Raw genomic sequence first — 11,506 nt, 5'->3', positions numbered from 1 at the left:
TTGCCAGTTCAATCTTTGGTCCCGGCACATACAGGAACAGCTCGATGTTCCTCTCTCTCTCTCTCAAATAATTAAAAAATAATTAACTGATCCCTAGAGTTGTCCTACTGACAGACTCACTCTTAATTATAGGAATACATTTAAAAACATTTTTTATCTATTGATTTTTATAGAGAGAGGAAGGGAGAGAGACAGAGACAGTGGGGGGGGGAGAGAAATATCAATTTGCTGTTCCACTTATTCACGCCATCATTGGTTGATGCTTGTATGTGCCCTGATCTGGGATCAAACCCTCAACCTTGGCAAGTCAGGATGATGCCCGAATCAACTGAGCTAAACAAATGTGGCGAGGGTCACGTTTCCTTTTTTTTTTTTAAAGAAAGCTTATAAATGATCAAATTCATTGGGAAGACTAAAAGGTGCTGTTTTTGTTTTCAAACAAATAGAATTGACTTTTGGCACATGTTCGAAGAAATAAAATTGTAAAAGAGAGTGGGAGCAACATGTCCAACCTGAGCAGCAGTTCCATCATCTGCAAAATGGCAACAACACCGCCACAGTCTACAGCGTTATCACAGAGGGCAAATGCAGATGCACCTGGAAGGCTTTTGTAATTTCTGAAGTCCCATACACACTATTGGGTTTTTTTATGACATTAGAACACTACACAGATTTTAATAATTATTAAAGTGTTTTTGTTTCCAGGATAAATTTGAAAACAGATTTTAGTTTGTTATTTTTACTTACTGATTTTAGAGAGAGAAGAGTGGAGAGTTAGAGAGAGAGATCAATTTGTTGTTACATTTTTTTATATATTCATTGGTTGACTCTTGTATGTGCTCTGACCTGCGATCAAGCTCAAAACCTTGGCACACCCAGACAACACTCTAAAAGGTAAAAGATTTATGCAATCTGAAGAGAAACCAGAGTGTCCAGACAACACTCTACAATTGAACTACCGGGCCAGGGCCCAGATTTTCTTTTCTTTTATTTATTTGTTTATTATTGTTTCTTTCTTTTCTTTTCTTTTTTTTTTTTAGAGAGAGAGAGAGCAGAAAGAGGGGCAGAGGAGCAGAAAGCATCAATTTGCAGCAGCTTCTTCTTGTATGTGCCTTGACTGTGTCAGCCCAGGGTTTCAAACCATCGACCTCAGCATTCCAGGTCAGCGCTTTATCCACTGCGCCACCACAGGCCAGGCGAAATTTTCTTTTAAAACACGTTTACCTTCATTGAAACTCACAAAAAGAAAGGGTTGATTGAAACCAAGAGACAGGGACAAGAGCGTGGGAAGAAGCCTGAGTGTTACCAAATGGACTCAAAATCTGCTGCTTTTAGCACAGTCTCCTTTTGAACAGAGGAAAGGTCGTCTCCATGCCTGCCCCATTTTCAAATGGGCACAGAAAAGCTACTGAGAAAAAGGAGGGAGAGAAAGAGACAGAGGAGCCCCTTAGTGAGTGTAACTGCTAGAGCAAATCCAAACCAAGATTTTGTTAGTTTCTAGAATAGCAAGAAGCCAGACTCTGGAGCTGCTCAGAGATTAAGACACGGATCTTCCGTGGCAATGGGGAGGGGGTGGGGGGGTTCTTTGGTGCCCTGTTTTTAGACATTGTTCATTCCTTGGCAGGGAGGGACTTAAACAAAAGAATTTTATTTTCTCACAGTTCTCCCAAGGTTCAGCGGTGGGGAACTTGTTCCTTCTTTTATTTTTTTTATTTTTTTATGTCTTTATTCATTTTTTAGAGAGGAAAGAGAGAGAGACTGAGAGAGAGAGAAGGGAAGAGGAGCAGAAACCATCAACTCCCATATGTGCTCTGACCAGGCAAACCCAGGGTTTTGAACTGGCGACCTCAGCATTTCCAGGTCAACGCTTTATCCACTGCGCCACCACAGGCCAGGCTAAACTTGTTCCTTCTAAGGACCATCTCCTTGGTTTGCAGATGGCTGTCTCCTCTGTGCTCTCACATGGTCCTCCCTCTTGTGATTACATGTGTTTCCTGTTTCTTGCTCTTCTTCTTCATTTTCTTTTTTCATATCACCTTTGTTTTATTGCTAAGTACTTCAGGTAGATATGGATGGACTACTCCAGCCTTAGCACCAGGTTCCTGGACTATTAACGTTGATTTACATTCAAGGACTCCAACCAGGTCACTAACTGCCCTGTAGAGAGCTGTAGGTCTGAAGGTTCAGACTTTTCCACTGTAACTGGGGGGGGGGGGAGGAGGTAAGGGCAGGCATGGAATGTGTATCATGGGCCTGAACTGTGGTGGCACAGTGGATAAAGCATTAATCACTGACCTGGAAACTCTGAGGTCACCGTTTCGAAACCCTGGGCTTGCCTGGTTAAGGCACATATAGGAAGAAACTACTATGAGTTGATGTGCCCTGTTTCTCCCTCCTCTTTCTCTCCATCTCTTTATTTTATTTTATTTTCTTGTAAGACTTTATTCATTTTATTATTTTTTTTTTATTTAAATTTTTTTTTTTATTTATTCATTTTTAGAGAGGAGAGAGAGGGGGAGAGAGAGAAACAGAGAGAGAGAGAAGTGGGGAGGAGCTGGAAGCATCAACTCCCATATGTGCCTTGACCAGGCAAGCCCAGGGTTTCAAACCGGCGACCTCAGCATTTCCAGGTCGACACTTTATCCACTGCGCCACCACAGGTCAGGCAAGACTTTATTCATTTTAGAGAGAGAGAGAGTGCACGGGGCGAGGAGCAGGAAACATGAACTCCCACATGTGCCTTGACCAGGCAAGCCCCAAGTTTTGAATTGGCAACCTCAGCATTCCAGGTTGATGTTTCATCCACTGCGCCACGGCAGGTCAGGCTCTCCCTCTCCTTCATTCTGTCTCTTTCCTCTCTCTAAAAATCAGTAAATAAAATCTTTTTTTTTAAAAAAAGGTAGAGCCTGACCTGTAGTGGCACAGTGGATAAAGCATTGACCTGGAAATGCTGAGGTCGCCGGTTCGAAACCCTGGGCTTGCCTGGTCAAGGCACATATGGGAGTTGATGCTTCCAGCTCCTCCCCCCTTCTCTCTCTCCTCTCTCTCCCTCTCTGTCTCTCTCCTCTCTAAAAATGAATAAATAAATAAAAAAAAATTAAAAAAAAAAGGTAGACGTTGGCCCTGGCTGGTTGGCTCAGCGGTAGAGTGTCGGCCTGGCGTGCGGGGGACCCAGGTTCAATTCCCGGCCAGGGCACATAGGAGAAGCGCCCATTTGCTTCTCCACCCTCCCTCCTTCCTCTCTCTCTCTGTCTCTCTCTTCCCCTCCCGCAGCCAAGGCTCCATTGGAGCAAAGATGGCTCGGGCGCTGGGGATGGCTCCTTGGCCTCTGCCCCAGGCGCTAGAGTGGCTCTGGTCCCGGCAGAGCGATGCCCCGGAGGGGCAGAGCATCGCCCCCTGGTGGGCAGAGCATCGCCCTTGGTGGGTGTGCCGGGTGGATCCCGGTCGGGCGCATGCGGGAGTCTGTCTGACGGTCTCTTCCCCGTTTCCAGCTTCAGAAAAATACGAAAATGGTAGAGCTTAGGCAGAGGCTGGATCCTGGGGCTACACCAGCCTGCTGGTTTGGGTGACCCTTCAGCTTCACTTGGTTCCCAGTTCTTCTCTGGTTGTGGCACATGGAGTCCAAATAATAGCCTTTACTTGATCCCAAAAGCTCGTTGTTCTTATAGCGATCCAGTCATACTGCATTCATGCCTAATGACCTCGTTTATATCATAATAACTTCTTTAAAGATCCCATCTTCAAATACAGTTATTTTGAGGTACTGAGAGTTAGAACTTCAACATATGGATTTTGAGGGGGACACAGTTCAGCCCATAACAGTGGATTAGGACCTTGGGAGATTAAGAAAGATTACTTCCACTCACTTTTGGTGTAACGGGTGGGCTAGGCAATTAGGGCGAATATGGAGAGAGGACTCTAAGTCATCGACTTTAAAAGTTTGCACTTTGGCCTGATTGGTGGTGGTGCAGTGGATAGAGTGTTGACCTGGGACATTAAGGTTTGAGCACCGGTTCACCAGCTTGAATGCAGGGTCACTGGCTGAGCCCAAAAGTCACTGGCTTGAAGCCCATGGTGCTGGCTTGAGTAAGGGGTAACTGGCTTGGCCAGAGACACCCCCCCCCCGTCACGGCATGTATGAGAAGCAATCAGTGAACTACTGAAGTGATGCAACTATGAGTTGATGCTTCTCATCTCTCTCCCTTCCTGTCTTTCTCTCTTTCTCTGTCTCTCTCACACACAAAAGAGAAAAAAAAGTGTGCATCTTGGCCCAGAACTACCTTTTGGTCTTAGGTTAGGGATAGGGGAAGGTGGACAAGGTCAAAGAAGCCCCCAAAGGCATGGTGTTAGCCTGGGTAAGCAAGTAGCGGCAATTTTGCTGATTCCCCGCAGGTTTTTTGCTTCATAGATAATTCACAGGTAGTCACAGAAATTCTACCAAGTCAGTGCACACCCTTTGATAATAGTCATCTGTCACAGGCAAGTTACCATCCTCTCTGAATTTAGTCTCCAGCTCCATATCTACCTTACAGCTGCGCTCAGGGCTGCTTCTGCCTCAGACAAAGCAATGAAAAATGTTTTCTTAGCCTCCCCTTACCCTTTGCCTCCCTTTCCCATTGCCCAGACTTGGTAACATTGTTCATTCTTAACAACCCCAAAAAGCTCTATTCACAATTAAATTTTATTCTATAGTGTTTCTACCATTCCTTAGAGTAGTTAACACAGGCAGTGACCAGCTCAGTGGGGTGGCATTTGGGCCATCACCAGCCATGCACTGCATTCTATGAAAACTGTAACTGTAAACCTTGTCCACATGCTACTCACTTTTCCACTTTTCTGTTCCTCCTTCTCCCTGCTTCTTTTCTAATTTCCATATTTCTTTTTAACTTCTAGAGTGCTGGCGCTCTCTCCTTCTCCAATTTCTTTACTACATTGAAATAATGTACAATATTTTTTTAATGTACAATATTTTAAAGGTATTATAAAACAAGTTTTAAAAAAATATAGATACCCATGTTTATATTCATTTTTCTCCAGTTGTTAAGGAAAGATTTTTCAAGATTAGGACTATGATAGCACAAAAAACTGTAAGCATATCACAAAGGTATTACTGTTTTTGAATTGAAAAAAATTTAAAGAACCCAACAGTGTTAAAAATAATAAATCTGTGCATATGAGGTCTTTACAATCCATATATTTATTTTAGTACCTAAGATTACAAATATATTAAGGCAAAATGTTGGAATAACTAATAAGCTAAGCCTCCATTTCAAGTAGTGAGAAAAGAACAGTTAACTAAATTTTACAAAGTCGAGGGAAAGCACTTCTGAATCTAGTCAAGATGGAGCAACAAGGACAAGACTTACCTTCCTACCTGAAACAATAGAACCAGACCAAACACATGAAACAATGGTTTTCAAAAACAATAGACATCAAGAAATGAGAGACAGTGATCTCCAAGAGACAGAAAACAAGTGATTGAAGTCTCCTGAACTCTCCAACTTACCACCTGAAGGGATTGTCCAGGCCACAGGTCAGGAAAGAGAACCCAGGCAAGGTGCAGCAGACCTCTCTAATTGAGGAGACAGAGCTGGGAGTCAATGGAGACCAGGACAGCTAGTGTCCATAGGGCAGAGATCAGAGAGGAGGGGTGCTGAGGACCCTAGAGACCTATAGAAGGTCCTTAAACAGTCAGCAGAGTACCAATCGGTGTACGTGTGTGAAGAAACTGCCCAAGACTGGGTAAAGAACCATTGATAAAGGTTATAGGGAACAATGCCTGGTGTTCACACATGGTGGGTAACAGTGGCTAATCCAATCAGCAAGACTAGAAACACTCAGAATTCACAGGTCATTGCCTAGAAAACTCAGTAGAGAAATAATTAGCCTTAGAATCAACAGTTCTTTGGAAATGCCTAATAAATTATAAAAGTAAGACCTGAAAGGGCCAAACTGTTTCCAAGAAAATTATATGCACCCCAGAGATTTATAAGAATATAAAAATCTTCTGCAACCAGTAAGGTAAAATTCACAGTGTCTGGGATCTAACCAAAGATTGCCAGAAAAACCTTTGCAGGGAAATGCAACTCATAACAATGTGACCAATCAATCAAAACTGACTTAGAGGGCCCTGGCCTGTTGGCTCAGTGGTAGAGCATTGGCCTGGCGTGCAGGAGTCCCAGGTTCGATTCCCGGCCAGGGCACACAGGAGAAGCGCCCATCTGCTTCTCCACCCCTCCCCCTCTCCTTCCTCTCTGTCTCTCTCTTCCCCTCCCACAGCGAGGCTCCATTGGAGCAAAGAAGGCCCGGGAGCTAAGGATGGCTCTGTGGCCTCTGCCTCAGGCCCTAGGATGGCTCTGGATGCAACAGAGCGACGCCCCAGAGGGGCAGAGCATCGCCCCCTGTTGGGCGTGCTGGGTGCCTCCCCGTTTCCACCTTCGGAAAAATGAAAAAAAAAAACTGACTTAGAACTGACACTGATGTTAGAATTAGCAGAGAGGGACATTAACACAATTATCAGCATGACTGCATGCCATTCAAAAAGCTAAATAGAGACATTGAGAATATAAAAAAGACCCAACTGAAAAGCTACAATGTCCTGGTTGAAAAATACAGGATTGGACGAACAGCACATCAAACATTGCCAAAGAATATTATAGTCAACTTAAAGGTACAGAAATAAAAAGTACTGAAATGAAACAGAGTAAAAAGAATCAAAAGAAAAAGGAGAAGAAAAGAAGAGGGAGAGGGAGAAGAGGAAGGAAAAGAAAAAGAAAGAAAGAGGAGGAGGGGAAGGAGGGAGAGGAGGAGGAAAAGAAGAAGAAGGGGAGGAGGACGAGGAGGAGAGGAAGGAGAAGAAGAAGAAAGAAGAGAAAGAAGAAAAAGAGGAAAGTATCAGTGAGCTACGGGACAACTCCATGCAGCCTAATATGTAATTGAAGTCCATGAAGAAGAAGAGAGAGGAGAGTTTCAGAAAAGAAAATTTTGAAGAACTACTGACCAAACTTTTTCTAAATTTGATGAACACTACAAATCCATAGATTCAAGAAGCTTAAAGAAACCCAAGCACAAAAACAGGAAGAAAACTATGCCAAGGCATGTCATAATCAAAATGCTCAAAATGGTACTAAATAGAGAAAATCTTCAAAGCAGTCAAAGAAAAAGACATGTTACACAGGCACAAAGATGATGATGACAGCAGATTTCTCACTGGAAACAATGCAAAGAAGGCAGTGGAGTACCGTATTTAAAGTACTTAAAGAAATAGAAACTGTAAATAAAAAAAAAAATAGGGTGGCACAGTGGATAAAGCGTCGACCTGGAAATGCTGAGGTCGCCGGTTCGAAACCCTGGGCTTGCCTGGTCAAGGCACATATGGGAGTTGATGCTTCCAGCTCCTCCCCACCTTCTCTCTCTCTCTCTCTCTCTCTCTCTCTCTCTCTCTCTCTCTCTCTCTCTCTCTTTCCCTCTCTGTCTCTCTCTCTCCCTTTCTCTCTCCTCTCTAAAATGAATAAAAAAGCCTGACCAGGTGGTGGCACATTGGATAGAGCGTCGGACTGGGATGCGGAAGGACCCAGGTTCGAGACCCCGAGGTCGCCAGCTTGAGCGCGGGCTCATCTGGCTTGAGCAAAGAGCTCACCAGCTTAGACCCAAGGTCGCTGGCTCCAGCAGGGGGTTACTCGGTCTGCTGAAGGCCCGCGGTTAAGGCACATGTGAGAAAGCAATCAATGAACAACTAAGAAGTCGCAATGCGCAATGAGAAACTGATGATTGATGCTTCTCATCTCTCTCCATTCCTCTCTCCCTGTCCCTGTCTATCTCTGCCTCTGTAAAATAAATAAATAAATAAATAAATAAATAAATAAATAAATAAATAAATAATAGGCCTGACCTGTGGTGGCGCAGTGGGATAAAGCGTCGACCTGGAACACTGAGGTCGCCGGTTCGAAACCCTGGGCTTGCCTGGTCAAGGCACATATGGGAGTTGATGCTTCCTGCTCCTCCCCCTTCTCTCTCTCTCTGTCTCTCTCTCTCACTCCTCTCTCTCTAAAAAATCAATAAATAAAATATTAAAATAAAATAAAATAAAATGAATAAAAAAAAATAGAAACTGTCAACTTAGAATTCTATTCCCCTGAAAATATCTTTTAAAAAATAAGGTAAAATACTTTTCCAGACACACAGAAACTGAGAGAATTCATCACCAGCAGACCTGAAGTACAAGAAATGTTCAAGGATGTCCTTCAGGAAATCAAGACCAACACAAAAGAATGAGGAGGAATGGAAATGGTAACTATATGAGTAAACAAACACACACAATTCCTTTTCTTATTATTTAAATGTATTTAAAGTAATTGTGTAAAGAAAAATAATGTATTGTGGAGGGTTATAACAAGTAAAACTAAGAGCTCAATAACAACAGAATAAAGGGTCAGCTGAGAGAAACTGAAGCACACGATTGTAAAGTTCTAAAATGCAAAGTGGCACATATCACTTGAAGGCAGATTTCGATAAGTTAAAGATATATACTATAAATCCTAAAGCAATCAATAAATAAAACTGAGTTAAGCTAATAAGACAAAAGACATAAAGTAGAATCATTAAAAAATATGTAATCAAAATACAGTAGAAAAAGAGAGGAAAGGAAAAGAGGACATAAGAACAGATAGAAAACCAATAGTTAGATGACTTATATTTAAACATACTGCTCACAAAAATTAGGGGATATTTCAAAATGAATATGAAGCGATAAATATCCTTTAATTTTTGTGAGCAGTATATATCAATAATCGCACTAACTGAATGATCCAAGCACCTCAATTAAAACACATATCCATCAGAATAGAATATATAAAAAGACCCAACTACATGCTACCTAAGTGTGTTAAGAAACATATGTGGCCTGACCTGTGGTGGTGCAGTGGATAAAGCGTCGACCTGGAAATGCTGAGGTCGCTGGTTCAAAACCCTGGGCTTGCCTGGTCAAGGCACATATGGGAGTTATGCTTCCAGCTCCTCCCCCCTGTCTCTCTCTCCTCTCTCTCTCCCCCCTCTCTCTCCCTCTCTCTCGCCTCTCTAAAATGAATAAATAAAATAAAATTAAAATAAAAAAAAAAGAAACATATGTGGCCTGGCCTGGTGGCTCAGTGGATAAAGCGTCGACCTGGAACACTGAGGCTGCGGATTCGAAACCCTGGGCTTGCTTAGTCAAGGCACATGTGGAAGTTGATGCTTCCTGCTCCTCCCCCCTTCTCTCTCCCTTCTCTGTCTTTGTCTCTTTCTTGTCTCTAAAATGAATAAATAAAAATCTTAAAAAAAGAATAAACACACGTAAAACATTATACACAATGGGAGTGACCTCAGCAAAATGTCAGACTAGGAAGCTCCAAGTTCTCATTGCCCAACAGAAATAAAAAAGCAGCAGAACCTGACCAGGTAGTTAAGCAGTGGATAGAGTGTCGGATTGGGATGACAAGGACCCAGGTTCAAGACCCTGAGGTCACCAGCTTGAGTGTGGACTCATCTGGTTTGAGCAAAAGCTCACCAGCTTGGACCCTAGTTCGCTGGCTCGAGCAAGGGGTTACTCAGTCCGCTGAAGGCCGCGGTCAAGGCACATATGAGAAAGCAATCAATGAACAACTAAGGTGTCGCAATGCGCAATGAAAAACTAATGGTTGATGCTTCTCATCTCTCCATTCCTGTCTGTCTGTCCCTGTCTATCCCTCTCTCTGACTCTGTAAAAAAAAAAAAAAAAAAAATGGCAGCAGAACCGAGTAGTTCTGAACAATACTAGTTAGTGAGAGGTTTATAGCAATCAAGCAAGTGTTCAATCAAGAAAAAGCTGTATTCAAAGTTGTAGGAACATTTTGTGGCATTCTTACTTGGCCTCACCTCATCTTCTCCCTGGTACCATGACAGTCATGGTCTTGGTGGCAATCAAGATCTCAAATCAGCAGCTGGGTTCCCAGTTCCCTCCGTTGAAACCAAAGGGGCCAAAGCAGACCTTATTTACAAATAACTGTGTATGTACTCCTTGGTCCACGTTCCTTTCTTCTTGCCTTCTCCTGGATTATTCATAAATTTCCTTCCCTTTATTTGTTTGAAATTTAAACTTTTTCTAGACTTTAGTTTGAGATCTTTAATTTATCAAACTATATGAGTGCAACTGAAAATCTTTTAAAAGATGCATTGCATTCCTTCGTATTTTTACCTATAGCCAACTCACCAATTCATTCTTCAGCTATGTCTGTGTTGTCCAACTCATCCATTGACTTCTTAAATTTTATTCTCTCAAATCTTTCACTTATGGTTGGTTATTTTCAACTCGTTTTCAAAGTTTTAGGTTTGTTTACTGTAATCATCTTTATTTCCACGACCAGAGTAAACATAGCTCATTTACACTGATGTCTGAGAATTCTAATCTGTCTCTGTCGTCTTTTATTTCTCCTGATTCCTATGCATGTTGTCTTTTCAGGATGTCTTTGGTTAAATCAGGGAAATAGCTTGAAATGACTTCACTTGAGAAGGGCTTTGTCCAGGACTAATTATCCATAGGCAGTGAGGTCTTTCTGTCCTTATAGCCCATTTTGAACCAGCTCTTTTTTTTTATTTTATTTTTTAAGGGTTTTTTTTAAATTAATTTATTTTTTTATTCATTATTAGAGAGGAGAAACAGAGAGGGAGAGAGGAGAGAGAGACAGAGAGAGAGAAGGGGGGAGGAGCTGGAAGCATCAACTCCCATATGTGCCTTGACCAGGCAAGCCCAGGGTTTCGAACTTGCGATCTCAGCATTTCCAGGTAGACGCTTTATCCACTGCGCCACCACAGGTCAGGCTGAACCAGCTCTTGATGCCAGCTTCCTCATCTGCAAAATGGGGTAATAGTTCTTAAATCACAATCAACTGACGTTTAAACGACAGCTTCTGAGTTCCTGGATCAAGCCAGACTAAACTAGTATTTGTTATTTTTCCCTAAATCAGTCTGGGTTGGGTTCCCCACAGAAACTACCTTGATTTTTGCCCATGTCAACAGTGCAACTGGGAGGCTTGCAGGTGATAATGCTGGACTGAGTGACCCTGAGTCAGGTCTGGTACAAAGGCAGCCGGCTGGGGGGGGATGGTAAGGTCCTGATTGTAGAAATGGCCCCTCAACCGCCCCTGAGCATGACTCCCCTCCTCAGTGTGAAGGATAACAGGCTTCTGTTCAGATACCATGCTTTTGCTCACTCCACAGCTGTCCTCACAGAATCCGTTTCTGAGATGGGAGCTGGCACCTACAGGAGGGCTCAGGTGGGAGATGTTCAGTGCTTACTTGGTATCTTATGCTCATACTATGCAACAGCCATTCTGTGGTACTCGCTCCAGCTCTCTTCTGAGATGAGGCTGGAGGGATCCTGACTGGTGGGGAAGCTTGGGTCATGGCGGGATGAGGCTAACAGACACAGAACTTGTATCCTGTCAGGTTGGCTGGTTTGGGTGAGGTGCACTACCTCTCCAGCTCTCAGAGG

The sequence above is a fragment of the Saccopteryx bilineata genome, chromosome X (genome assembly GCF_036850765.1).
Source record: "Saccopteryx bilineata isolate mSacBil1 chromosome X, mSacBil1_pri_phased_curated, whole genome shotgun sequence".
NCBI classification, from domain to species: domain Eukaryota; kingdom Metazoa; phylum Chordata; class Mammalia; order Chiroptera; family Emballonuridae; genus Saccopteryx; species Saccopteryx bilineata.
This window is presented reverse-complemented; position numbering follows the sequence as displayed.